Raw genomic sequence first — 14,474 nt, forward strand, 5'->3', positions numbered from 1 at the left:
ACCATGCAATTGGGAGTATTTCAGCTCCCTTTATAGAGGACCTGAACTCTAAATAGCAAAATAGACCAACAGCATCCTTTTAAAAAATCACTGGCTAAAAGTTAACAATATATGATTAAAAATATGTAAATAAAAATGATAAAATAAATCATTTAATTAACCCATCCCACCTGTGAGGCTGTGACATAGCCTGCCGCGGCAGTCACGTGGTTACAGCCAGCAGGCTTGCAGAGGACACTGGGAAACCTTTTTCAGGAGTTCCTGCGGGCATGTTATTTACATTTTACGTCATCAGGTGGCGCCTCGTAGGAAGCATAAAGCACCTCCACTGACAGTCAGAGCGAGCAGCAGAGCAGAGAAGACAGCGGAAGGGGGTGAGAGGCCAGGAGACAGGGAGTGTGGATAGCGAGGCCAGCAGAGGAATGGAGGGAAGTGAGAGAGGCCATCAAACTGCAGAGGGAAGGAGCAGGGAGGGCAGAGAAGACGCTGAAAGGAAAAGAGGCGCGATAAGAGTAGTGGAGAAACCGTGAACATCAGAGAGCAAAGCAGACGCAACAGTGTGGAGACAGACCTTCTCCCCCTCTCTCCAGCACACGAGAAACAGACTGGGGGACAAGACAGCCAGCAGGAAAGTGTAGCCAGCAGTGCCACAGATAAAAGTGGCAGCAGCTGAAGCAGCCAGTCAAGCACAGCAATGAATCGACACAGAAAGGTTTGGGCTGACACAGTCTTACGTTCATTGTCTGTAGTTCCTGCCTGTGTACCTTCTCCCAACCCCCTGACTGCAGCTCTGACCAAGGTGCTGCGAGCGGGGGGAACTGTATTTCCCTCTCAGAGAGTGTCTCTCCTCTCGTTCCTCATCATCCCCCACCTTGCCAGCCTTCCTCTCTTTGGTCTGCCTGGAGATGCTTATGAGGGCACAGGCAGAATGTAATCATGGGGGAAGGGTGCGTTATGATGTGCACTGATATCCTCCTGCTGACGAGCCATGAACTGGGGTCAGTTTAACTCATTAGTTTCACCTTCCCTCAACACGTAAAGGAGTTATCAGGCTAAATAAGAAAAATGAGGTTTATTCACCTGGGGCTTTCTCCAGCCCCTTGCAGCCGACTGTCCCACGCCGACCGCTCTGCTCCTCATTGCACGGTGCAGAGGCCGACCGCGGGGTCGGCCTTACTGTACCTGCGTGAGCCGCCGCTGTCAATCATCGCCACTTGGTGCACTGCGCAGTAGTTCTGCGGACCACGTCGGCCTATGCACTGTGCAGCGAAACGGGAACAGCAGCGGGGAGCAGAGTGGTCGGCGTGGGACAGTCGGCAGCAAGGGGCTGGAGAAAGCCCCAGGTGAGTAAACCTCATTTTTCTTATTTAGCCTTATAACTCCTTTAAAGCAGAACTAAAGACTGGGGAAAAAAAGATTCACTTTACTTGGAACTTCTCCCAGCCCCCTGCAGACATCCTGTCCCGTGCCAGTACTCAAAGATCCTCTGGTCCCTCACTGTGGCTCGGTTTATTCACTGCCATCTTACAAGTAAACGGCCACTGTGCCTGCGCAGCTCTGGCTGCACGCATCCTTGTTTGCGCTCTTGTGGCAGCGTATTGTGCAGGTGCAGTACGATAAAATCTCTACAGCATCTGCGCTGGACGCTCCTAGTGAAAGGAGCTCGAACGAGTCCAAACTGCACCTGGCGGGGGACCAGAGGATCGTTCCAGGTATGTGTGGGCACAGGACGGCTGCAGGGGGCTAATAGAAGTCCCCGAGAAGTGAATCTCTTTGCTTTTATTCAATCTTCAGGTCCACTTTAACTACTTCCCGACCGCCTTATAGACAAATGGCGGCCGGGAAGTAGAAGCCGCAAGGACCGCCGTATTGACAAAATGCGGCGGTCCTTGTATGGGCATGGGCGGAGCGATCGCGTCATCCGTGACGCGATCCTCCGCCGGGATTCGGAAGCCCGGCATTTTGCCTCTGCTCGCCGGCCACTTAGCAGCGCCGGCGAGCGGAGGGATCTCGGGGATCCACCAATCAGAAAGTATAAGGCACTTTGTTAAGTAAACAAAGTGCCTTATACATGCTTCCTCCTCGCCTCGTGGTCTCATTGTTGCAGAGACCACTAGCGAGGAGGAAGCATTTAGTAAGTACTTGCCAAACAGCGTTTTTTGCCACAGCAGCCCCCTGATCACCCACCCCAGGCCTCATACCCCCCCTGATCACCCCAGCAGACCCCTGCCCAGCACCCTTGCACCCCTATAAAACCCCCACCCCCCCACCTGCCACTAACTAGCGACACTGTTTCTTAGTTTAGGTCCCTAACTGCCTCCTAGTCACCCCTGATCCCCCCCCCCCTACCTTTAGATCACCCCCAGACCCCATCCCAGACTACCCCCCTGTATACTGTATACATCTGTATACAGCTACCTTACCCTCTGATCCCCCTCTGATCACCTGTCTATCACCTGTCCATCACCCCTCAGCACCCCCACCCATCAGAGCAGACCCTAACTGCCCCGCGGGGGTAACCAATCACCTGCCCAGGCCCTCGATTGCCCTCATACCCCCCTTCTGATTACATCCCCTGCTCTTTGTTTACATCTGTCCTCCCCAGCAATCACTAACTGATCTTTGATCAGTAACCCCCTGTGTCTGCCTCTCATCAGATCAGGACTCAGTCTGCCCCGTGCAGGCTCCTGATCAACCCCCCACCCCCTCAAATCGCCCTCAGACCCCCCCCCCCCCCCTAATCACCGTCCAAGTGCATTGTATTTGACTGTGCTGCGCTTGTATTCGATTGTGCTGCGCTTGTATTTGATTGTGCTGCGATTGTATTTGATTGTCCCGTGATCTGCTTCGATTGTCCAGTGATTGTTTGATTGCCTGAGACCCCACTTCCCACCACACCCAACCCCACCCTCCCCCCCCCACCACATCCAACCCCACCCTCCCCCCCACCACCTCCAACCACCACCTTCCGAGTGCATCAGATTTGCTTGTGCTGTGATTGGAGTCGATTGTGCTGTAATTGTATTTGATTGTCCCGTTGTCCCGTGGTCGGCTTCGATTGCCCCATGATTGTTTGATTGCCTGAGACCCCACTTCCCGCCACACCCAATCCCACCCTCCCCCCATCACCTTCCGAGTGCATCAGATTTGATTGTGCTGTGATTGGAGTCGATTGTGCTGTAATTGTATTTGATTGTCCCGTGATTGTTTGATTGCCTCTGAGACCCCACTTCCCACCAACCCCAATACCTCTCAAATACTCCCTTTTTGCTAGGTAGGTGCTCTTTTTTTCTGGGTAGTCTCGGAGGAAAACCCCATAAATTTAGCAATCCAAAATGGCAAGAAGGGGGCTTTCCGATGACGAGGTATACAGGTACATGGACCAGTCGGATGAGTTCTTTTGGGAAGAATCATCCGTCGAATCTTCCGGGTCCGAATTTGAACCTGTAGAAAGCAGTGGTTCCCTGACCGATAGTGATGACGAGGCTATGGTCCCAGCTAGAGCCAGGCGTACCAGACCCCAAGTCGTTAGACCGCAGGTGGCGCAGGATCCGCCTCAAGGGCAGCAGGGTGGTGCTAGCGCTGTTGATAGTTTTCTTGGTGAGGCAGGCACCAGCAGCGCAGCATCTCCTGGACTTAGTGCCAGTGCTTCCGTAGACCCTGGCGAAGTGGTGAGCGTCAGTATGGAAGTTGAAACTGGTACGGTGGCAAGTGCAGTAGTACCCCCGTCGCAGCCACCAAGAAGAAGACGGGCCCGTAGTACCCATAGACTCCCAGAGGTGCTGGCACAACCAGATTGGCAATCCCCTGATTCCGCCGCACCCGTAGTGCCCCCTTTCACCGCCCAGTCTGGAGTCCAGGTGGCGACAGCTCATCTAGGAACGGCCCTAGAATTTTTGCAGCTGTTCATCACCCAGGTTCTCTTGGACTTAATTGTGGTTGAGACCAACCGTAAAGCCACACAATTCATCACCGAGCACCCGGAGAGCATGTATGCCCAGCCTTTCGGGTGGAAACCAGTCCAAGTTTCCGACATTAAAATCTTTTTGGCCCTTATCCTTCACTTGGGACTAATGAAACAAAATGTATTGCGGTCGTATTGGTCTACGAACCCAGTACATCATGTTCCCTTGTACCCTGCTGCCATGTCCAGGACACGATTTGAGTCCATCCTGCGCTTCCTGCACTTTAACGACGACGAAACCTGTCATGAAAAGGGAGACCCTGCTTATGACCGGCTCCACAAAATTCGGCCCCTTATAGACCACCTGTCATCAACATTTGCAGATGCTTATATCCCTGAACAGAACATCTGCGTAGACGAGTCCCTCTTACGCTTTACCGGGCGCCTTGGCATCAAACAGTACATCCCAAGCAAGCGCGCCCGGTATGGGGTGAAACTGTATAAGCTCTGTGAAAGGGCCACAGGCTATACATGTCGTTTTAGGGTCTATGAGGGAAAAGGCCCAAAATTGGAGCCGGTCGGATGCCCTGACTACCTGGGGAGCAGTGGAAAGGTTGTGTGGGACTTGGTGTCACCCTTGTTCCAGAAGGGGTACCATCTTTTTGTGGACAATTATTACACAAGTGTGGCCCTCTTTCAGCACTTAAAGTTAGAAGGAATCCGATGCTGTGGCACTGCGCGGCCTAGTCGCCAGGGCTTCCCCCAACGGCTCATTACCACCAGACTTGAACGGGGGCAGAGGGCCGCCTTGCGTACTGAAGACCTGCTCGCGGTGAAATGGAGGGACAAGAGGGACGTTTACTTTCTGTCCACCATTCACACAGACACGACAGTCCAAATTCAACGGGCAACTAAGGTCATTGAAAAGCCCCTTGTCGTCCACGAATATAATGTCAACATGGGAGGGGTGGACTTCAATGACCAGAGGTTAGCGCCCTATTTAATGACCCGGAAAACAAGACGCTGGTATAAGAAAGTGTCTTTTTATCTGATTCAATTGGCAGTTTACAACAGCTTTGTTCTCTACAGTAAGGCTGGGAGAACTGGATCTTTCCTCCAATTTCAGGAACAGATCATTCTGGACATCCTGTATCCAGGAGGTGCCAGCCCCCCCCCCCCCCCCCCCCCAGATGCAACTAGCCGACTGCATGGTAGGCATTACGCCTATCAGATTCCGTGTGCCCCAGGTCAACGCATCCGAAGAAAACGTTGTCGTGTCTGCAGCAGGACTGGAAGAAGGAATGACACCAGTTTTTATTGTCCCCGCTGTCCTGACCAGCCTGGCCTATGCGTAGGGCCGTGTTTTGAGAGGTACCACGAGCAGGTACACTATTAGAACCTAGGGAACTCCAGACACAGGAGTAGGCACACACTCAGTGGTCTTTTGCACATTGTCGCAGGGAGAGGAGAGGTAAGCTTGAAGACCAAACGGGTAAGCATAAAAGTGGGAAGAAGGATCGGTTTCCATGCTTGATATTGCTGATCTGTCCTGGGTTGGCGATATAAGACGGCATGTTTGAATTTCCCTTGAGTGTGGACACCCCCGGTTTATATGTGATTTGGGCCTATGATGATGCTTTAATGCCACACAGAGTCATCTCTATTGGCAGGCATATTGCTGTATCCTACAGGCATAATGCTGTATACTAAAGTTCTGAGGCCCAGTCACATAAGTTGGTGGCTCACCCTGAGTGCAGGGTGGCACGGGGTGTCTCTCTCCTGAGGTTATCACTGCCATTGATGTGGAGGAAGATCTGCCATTGATGTGGAGCAAGGTATGTTTGCCGTTCATTTTTCCTTTCAGCCCAGAGTGCATTACTTGTATACCCAATATAAGGAGTATAGCAGAAAATCCTAATACTGGCCATACATGTAATGATTGCAGAGACCCTAAAATGCCAGGACAGACTCCACAAATGACCCCATTTTGGAAAGAGGACACCCTAAAGTATTATGTGAGGTGCACGGTGAGTTCATAAAAGATTTTAGTTTTTGTCACAAGTTAGCAGAATTTTTTTTTTATTTTTTTTTTTTAACAAAGTGTCATTTTCCGTTTACTTGTGACAAAAAATAAAATGTTCAATGACCTCACCATTACCCTCATGGAATACCTTGTTGTGTATTCTTTCCAAAATGGGGTCATTTGTGGGGTTTGTTAACTGTCCTGGCAAGTGGGCGGGGTGCTAAATTGTGAGCACCCCTGTAAAGCCTAAAGGTACTCATTGGACTCTGGGCCCCTTAGAGCAGTTAGGGTGCAAAAAAGTGCCACACATGTGGTATCGCCGTACTCGGGAGAAGTAGTACAATGTGTTTGGGGTGTATTTTTACACATACCCATGCTGGGTGGGAGAAATACCTCTGTAAATGACAATCTTTTGATTTTTTTTACACACAATTGTCCATTTACAGAGTTATTTCTCCCACCCAGCATGGGTATGTGTAAAAATACACCCCAAAACACATTGTACTACTTCTCCCGAGTACGGCGATACCACATGTGTGGCACTTTTTTGCACCCTAACTGCGCTAAAGGGCCTAAAGTCCAATGAGCACCTTTAGGATTTCACAGGTCATTTTGCGGAATTTGATTTCCAGACTCCTCCTCACGGCTTAGGGCCCCTAAAATGCCAGGGCAGTATAGGAACCCCACAAATGACCCCATTTTAGAAAGAAGACACCCAAGGTATTCCGTCAGGAGTATGGTGAGTTCATAGAAGATTTTATTTTTTGTCAAAAGTTAGCGGAAAATAGATTTTTATTGTTTTTTTTCACAAAGTGTCATTTTCCACTAACTTGTGACAAAAAATAAAATCTTCTATGAACTCACCATACTCCTAACGGAATACCTTGGGGTGTCTTCTTTCTAAAATGGGGTCATTTGTGGGGTTCCTATACTGCCCTGGCATTTTAGGGGCCCTAAACCGTGAGGAGGAGTCTGGAAATCAAATGTCGCAAAATGACCTGTGAAATCCTAAAGGTACTCATTGGACTTTGGGCCCCTTAGCGTACTTGGGGTGTAAAAAAGTGCCACACATGTGGTACCGCCGTACTCGGGAGAAGTAGTATAATGTGTTTTGGGGTGTATTTTTACACATACCCATGCTGGGTGGGAGAAATAACTCTGTAAATGGACAATTGTGTGTAAAAAAAATTAAAAAATTGTCATTTACAGAGATATTTCTCCCACCCAGCATGGGTATGTGTAAAAATACACCCCAAAACACATTATACTACTTCTCCTGAGTACGGCAATACCACATGTGTGGCACTTTTTTGCAGCCTAACTGCGCTAAGGGGTCCAAAGTCCAATGAGCACCTTTAGGCTTTACAGGGGTGCTTACAATTTAGCACCCCCCAAAATGTCAGGACAGTAAACACACCCCACAAATGACCCCATTTTGGAAAGTAGACCCTTCAAGGTATTCAGAGTGGGGCATGGTGAGTCCGTGGCAGATTTCATTTTTTTTTGTCGCAAGTTAGAAGAAATGGAAACTTTTTTTTTTTTTTTCTTTTTTTTTGTCACAAAGTGTCATTTTCCGCTTACTTGTGACAAAAAATAATATCTTCTATGAACTCACTATGCCTCTCAGTGAATACTTTGGGATGTCTTCTTTCCAAAATGGGGTCATTTGGGGGGTATTTATACTATCCTGGAATTCTAGCCCCTCATGAAACATGACAGGGGGTCAGAAAAGTCATAGATGCTTGAAAATGGGAAAATTCACTTTTTGCACCATAGTTTGTAAACGCTATAACTTTTACCCAAACCAATAAATATACGCTGAATGGGTTTTTTTTTTATCAAAAACATGTTTGTCCACATTTTTCGCGCTGCATGTATACAGAAATTTTACTTTATTTGAAAACTGTCAGCACAGAAAGTTAAAAAAAATCATTTTTTTGCCAAAATTCATGTCTTTTTTGCTGAATATAATAAAAAGTAAAAATCGCAGGAGCAATCAAATCACACCAAAAGAAAGCTTTATTAGTGACAAGAAAAGGAGCCAAAATTCATTTAGGTGGTAGGTTGTATGAGCGAGCAATAAACCGTGAAAGCTGCAGTGGTCTGAATGGAAAAAAAGTGGCCGGTCCTTAAGGGGTAGAAAGCCCTAGGTCCTCAAGTGGTTAAGGTGGCCATACATCTATCGACTTTGAGGCCAATCAACCATCCGATTTGATCTAGTCCCAAGAATAAGAGCATTAGAATAAACCATAATAATAAACATGTCATAAACCATCAATAGGTGTCAAGATAGGCTCCATCCCGCCGCCCTTAAGACAAAAACAAAGACTGGGGGGGGGGGGGGGGGGCTACGTGAGCTGTATATCAGGAATAGATTGAAGGTATTTCTCTACTAACCCAGCTAGTCACATAAATGTTAACTCAACTTTCAGTCATGGAAAAAGAGGTGTGGTATATTCTTATGGCTGGATATAAAAAAAAATAACAAACAAAAAAAGGAAAAGGTTATAACTGCAGGGAGTTCCCAGAATAAGGTTGAGAATCATAGCGTTCTAAGGGTATATTCAAGCAGGGTGATCATCCATGTCTTCTTTTTCTATCTGAGAACGTGAGGCTCCTCAGTGGTTGTTTAGTCCATTCAGAAACATGCTGGATTTTCTTCGGTGGTGAGGAGGTTATCGCTGGGCGAGTGAGGGATGTGGAGGCATCATCTACATCAGTTAATGTTAGCAGGGATGCTCATCCGAATCCCGGATACCCAGGTAACCCGGGTATCCGACCATTTTTCCGCTATCCGGTCGGATCCGGATTCCGGGTACCTGGGCCGCATAATCCGGATATCCGCGGGTACTGTAGATCCGGGTACTGTAACTAAGGAGATGTCATTGAGCCAATCAGAGGGCTCCCAGCAGAAGCCCTAGCAACCAATCACAGAGGGGAACCCTGGCCAGCCCCACCTGACCTCATTGAGCCAATCAGAGGCCTCCCAGCCTAAGCCCTGGCACCCAATCACAGAAGGGAACCCTGGCTAGCCCCCCTGTATAGTAAGGAGGGCTGGCATGAGACAGATCGTCCTTGCTTGCTTGTGTGGCTGGCTGGCTGGCTGGTCATTGACAGACTTGCTCCAGTGCTGTTGGCTTAGCAAGTGCTGTATACAGTGATAAACCTAAAGCTTTGAGTGCTAAACACCTTCCCTACACTATAGTTCTATTGTTTTTTTTAGCTAGCTAGCTTGTTTGATTATATTCACTCAGTTAGGTCCTGTCTGTATCTGTGTGCTGTGCAGGCCAGCAGGACAGTATAGGTTAGGGAGGGAATAGGATTACTGTGTTATTGTATTGTATAGTTAGTTAGTACTGCAGTTAGTTGTTAGAGAGAGTAGTACTGTATTAGCTTACTACAGATTACTGCAGTGCTGCTGTGCTGAGCATTGTCAGTGTGACAGTTAGACAGATAGTGTGCACTGTCTGTCCTCCACTCTGCGGTCTGTCACTCCGTGCTGATTTGATTTAAAGTCCAACCCCAATTTTATTAAAGTAAAAGTACCCCACATCATCTGGTGACATCATCACGTATAAGTTGTACTATGTCTGCTGGCACCGGCAGCCGGGGGAGGGGCAGCAAGGGCAAGAGGACAGGGAGCAACATTACGGCCACCCTCAGGTCTGCTGTGTCAGTGTCGACCCCAGCGGGCAGCCTACCCTCAGTCAGCGAGCTTTTTGCTCCAGGTGCCAAGATTGAACTCAGGGCTGTTAGCCGCAAGGAGTTTGAGGAGGATGTTCTGGGTCTTGAGGAGGGGGGTATGATGTTGATGATGAGATGAAGGACCGTGACTACCATCCACAGGATGGGGATGTCAACTCTGACTCTGAGTAGGAGGATGCGTCGGTGAGTTTGGCACGGAGGATCAGCATTGCACACAGTGGCCGTGGAATGCGGGACCCACCACAGCCTTCTGCCGCTACCACCAGCCGCACCACTCAACCGCCACAGGGAGATAAGCAGCAGCATCCCATTCAGGCCGCAGGGGAATATTCACCTCCCCAATCTGGCGGTTTTTCACTCTGCCCTCATTGGATAGAATGTTTGCCATATGCAATGTGTGCAAACTACAGATGAGCAGAGGTTGGGACCCCTACAAGTATGGCACCTCCAGCTTCATCACCCATCTGGCCAAAAAAACATGTTGTTGAGCATGAAGAGTTCAAGAGGCTGAAGCAAGCTGGCTCCCACCGCCACTGTGCCACAGGCAACTGCTGCTGATACCACCACCTATATTTAACCCAAAACACAATTGAGGTGTAATTTTTTTTGGAGCTGTCTGGGCTGAAAACTGTCATGTCCCAGTTGTGCGTTTGGACTTTGGACACAATGTGGGCTGCATGACCGTCGACCGCTGTCTGGAACCTATCCTGATGTTAATAATTTACAGGCCTTTTTTTTTTTTTTTTTCATTTTATGTCAACCAAAGAATAAATTAGTGTTTCCCTTTAAAAAAACATGATGCTACATGCATTATTTACCCTAAAACCCCTTTGTAAAGCTATTTAAAGGGCACTTCCGGTTTTTCTATCCGGATACCCGAATAGGTCGGGTATCCGCTGGTAATTTGGTTGGATATCTGAGTTCACGCGGATATCCGCAAGGTCGGATCCAGATATCCGAATCTATTCCATTCGGGTTTTAAAAAGTACTACCCGAGCATCCCTGAATGTTAGGATAAGACCTTGTTTGATTACAATTACTGCGTTTTGCTAAAGTATCAAAGATAAGTCATTGTAAATAGCAATCTCGTCTCCTTTAAATGGGATGTTTGAGGAGTTTCGCAGAGCTTTAAATAGAGCATCTTTTGCCTCATAATAGTGTAGTTTAGCAATGATGTCCTTAGGTGTCTTTGAGCCTGGTTTCCTTTCCCCTAAGGATCTGTGAGCTCTATCTATTCTCCACATCTCTTCTGGCAAATCTGGAACGATAGTGTGGAACAGTTCTTTCAGATAGGAGACAATATGTTCATTCTTCAGAGACATACAGACCCCTTTAATGCGCACATTTTGTCTCTTTTCCCTTGTTTTCCATATCTTTTTGGGCTAGACGTACTGATTTCAAATCAGATTGCATAAGTTGTTGATCTTCTGCTAAATCAGCCTGCTTTATAGCTAGTGCATCCACCTTTTCTTCTAAGGCCTGTGTGCGCTCCCCCAGCCCTGCCATGTCAGCACGTATTTCCCCCACAGCAGCCATAATAACTTTTAGCAGAGAGTCTTGTAAGCTGTGGTAGTGTTTGTCCAAAGTTAGTTCTAATAATGCAGCGGTGAGTGGCTGTGTGTTGTCTCTTTCACTTGCCTGGTCGGAGGACGGAGCGTCTGGCTGCTCCGTGTGATCGGCGCCATCTTGGCTGGGGGAGGGACGGAGGAAATTGTCCATAGCGCCCGCTGAGGTAGAAGATTTAGAGCCCCCTTTGGTCGCCATTTCACTCAGGGGAGTGTGCGGAAGCCGTTTCCAGCAAAACCCCCGGTCTCTGGTGCTTCTAGAGCGGAGGAGGCGGCTGTAAAGAGCGGCGGTGAGCGGAACTTGTCTCCTATGTTGCCATCTTGGGTGGCTTGCACATGCGCCCTCTCTCTTGCTATTTTTTTATAAAATCTGTCTGGCTTCTTTGGTGTGAGCTGTTCAGTTTCGCAGCATCACTCCTCCTCCCTCGTCTGCTTCTCTAATAACTGTAGCTTTGTTTGCTGTGAGATTTTTAGTGCCAGTTTCTCCTGTCTGCTCAGATTGGTTCTCATCAAGAGTTTCTGGTGAGGAGGTTTGAGGGTCCCAGCACTGGATTGGTGGGGGGGTGAGAGGTATGGGGATACTGAGGTAAGTATTTATTGGGGCACTTTTCCTTTCAGGTTTACTTTAATAAACTTGCTGCTTTATTCTCTGCTAATGAGGCAGGATCATGAGTCACATCTTGTACATCCTGCGGTATGCAGTATGTGGGGTGCACTGGGCGCCCCCTATGGCTCAGAATTTTTTCCATATTGAGGGTATGCAGTACTACTAACAATATTCAATACTGGTAGACAGTATGTGTGATCACAAAGAGGCACATAATCGGTGGCGGAGATTGGCTACATACATGTGGAGGACAATTGGCTTTTGGTTGGTTTGGATGTGGAGTCTCTCTTCACTAGAGTTGGGCCGAACCTCCGATTTTAGGTTCCAGAACCGGGTTCGCGAACTTCCTAGGAACGTTCGGTTCGCGGAAAAGTTCGCGAACCGCAATAGACTTCAATGGGGAGGCGAACTTTGGGAAAAAAAAATTCTGCTGGCCACAAAAGTGATGGAAAAGATGTTTCAAGGGGTCTAACACCTGGAGGGGGGCATGGCGGAGTGGGATACACGCCAAACGTCCCGGGGAAAAATCTGGATTTGACGCAAAGACGCAAAGGGCAGAAATCACATTGAATGCTAAATGACAGGCCTAAAGTGCTTTAAAACATCTTGCATGTGTATACATCAATCAGGTAGTGTAATTTAAGGTACTGCTTCACACTGACACACCAAACTCACCGTGTAACGCACCGCAAACAGCTGTTTGTGTAGTGACGGCCGTGCTGGACTGGTGCGCACCATGGCGAGAGTGCAGGTTTTGGTGGCTTTACAGCCCATATGGTCGCCTGGCTGATGTAGCTGAATGACAGAACAGTGACTGTCCAGCTGATCAAATTTGGTCTGACCACAATGAAGCAACGACCTTATTATCTTTTGTGTGCCCCCCGAGACACTCATCGAGGCGCCGGTCATTGCTTCATTGTGATACGCAAGCCCCTTCACCACGGCAAGGTAATGATCACGAAGGGGAATGGGCGCATGTACATGCCTTTTCTTTTGTTGTTGCAGCTGCCCGCAGTGCAGCCAGAAAAATTAGGCAGTCATGTACACGCACCAGAAAAATTATTACAGCGGCCGCTGCTAGCCTCGGGCCTAAAAAATTCAGCAATCCGCCTGGAGTCCCGGACCCTGTTGGTGGTGGCGGAGAAGGTAGTCAAGCGGCCTGCAGGCAGACATGCTGTGTGGAGGGACTGGGAGCGACTTAGTCTTCTTGGGGCAGGCCAGGCAGCCAGTCACACGGCGTGCAGGCAGAGATGCTGTGTGTGCGGGGGCTGACTTAGTCTTGGGGCGGGCAGCAGCCCTCCGGGATCCATGCCTCATTCATTTTGATAAAGGTGAGGTACTTAACACTTTTGTGACTTAGGCGACTTCTCTTCTCAGTGACAATGCCTCCAGCTGCGCTGAAGGTCCTTTCTGACAGGACGCTTGTGGCAGGGCAGGAGAGAAGTTGGATGGCAAATTGGGACAGCTCTGGCCACAGGTCAAGCCTGCGCACCCAGTAGTTCAAGGGTTCCTCATCGCTGTTCACAGCAGTGTCTACATCCACACTTAAGGCCAGGTAGTCGGCTACCTGCCGTTCCAGGCGTTGGTGGAGGGTGGATCCGGAAGGGCTACGGCGAGGCGTTGGACTAAAGAACGTCCGCATATCCGACATCACCATGAGATCACTGGAGCGTCCTGTCTTTGACTGCGTGGACACGGGAGGAGGATTAGTGGCAGTGGTACCTTGCTGGCGTTGTGCTGTCACATCACCCTTAAAGGCATTGTAAAGCATAGTTGACAGCTGGTTCTGCATGTGCTGCATCCTTTCCACCTTCAGGTGAGTTGGTAACAGGTCCGCCACTTTGTGCCTGTACCGAGGGTCTAGTAGTGTGGCCACCCAGTACAGCTCATTCCCCTTGAGGTTTTTTATACGGGGGTCCCTCAACAGGCAGGACAGCATAAAAGACGACATCTGCACAAAGTCGGATCCAGTACCCTCCATCTCCTCTTGCTCTTCCTCAGTGACGTCACGTAAGTCAACCTCCTCCCCCCAGCCGCGAACAATACCACGGGAAGGTTGAGCAGCACAAGCCCCCTGCAACGCCTGCTGCGGTTGTTCTCCTGCCGCCGTCCCCTCCTCCTCCTCCCCCAAAGAAACACCTTGCTCATCATCCTCTGAGTCTGACTCGTCTTCTGCACACGACTTCTCTTCTTCCTCCTCCTCCCCCCTCTGTGCTGCCGCAGGTGTTGAGGAAACAGCTGGGTCTGATGAAAATTGGTCCCATGCCTGTTCCTGCCGTAACGGTTCCTGGTCACGCTCATTCGCAGCTTCATCCGCCACTCTACGCACAGCACGCTCCAAGAAGTAAGCATAGGGAATTAAGTCGCTGATGGTGCCCTCACTGCGGCTCACCAGGTTAGTCACCTCCTTAAACGGCCGCATGAGCCTGCATGCATTTTTCATCAGTGTCCAGTTGTCGGGCCAGAACATCCCCATCTTCCCAGACTGTTTCATTCTACTGTAGTTGTAGAGGTACTGGGTGACGGCTTTCTTCTGTTCTAGCAGGCGGGAGAACATGAGCAGGGTCGAATTCCAGCGAGTCGGGCTATCGCAAATCAGGTGTCTCACCAGCATGTTGTTTTTCCGCTGAATTTCCGCAAAGCGTGCCATGGCTGTGTAAGACCGCCTCA

The 14,474-nt window shown here is 49.2% G+C and overlaps 1 protein-coding gene across 1 annotated transcript in view; it reads left to right on the plus strand.

Moving 5' to 3' along the window:
• The first annotated feature begins 377 nt into the window (after window positions 1-377).
• LOC137525343 (uncharacterized) overlaps window positions 378-14,474 on the plus strand; it is a 440,546-nt gene continuing 426,449 nt past the window's right edge. The window contains exon 1 of the mRNA XM_068246397.1: window positions 378-712. The gene's annotated coding sequence lies outside the window, so the exon portion shown is untranslated. The remainder of the gene's footprint in view (window positions 713-14,474) is intronic.

Source organism: Hyperolius riggenbachi, chromosome 7 (assembly GCF_040937935.1).
Source record: "Hyperolius riggenbachi isolate aHypRig1 chromosome 7, aHypRig1.pri, whole genome shotgun sequence".
NCBI lineage: Eukaryota > Metazoa > Chordata > Amphibia > Anura > Hyperoliidae > Hyperolius > Hyperolius riggenbachi.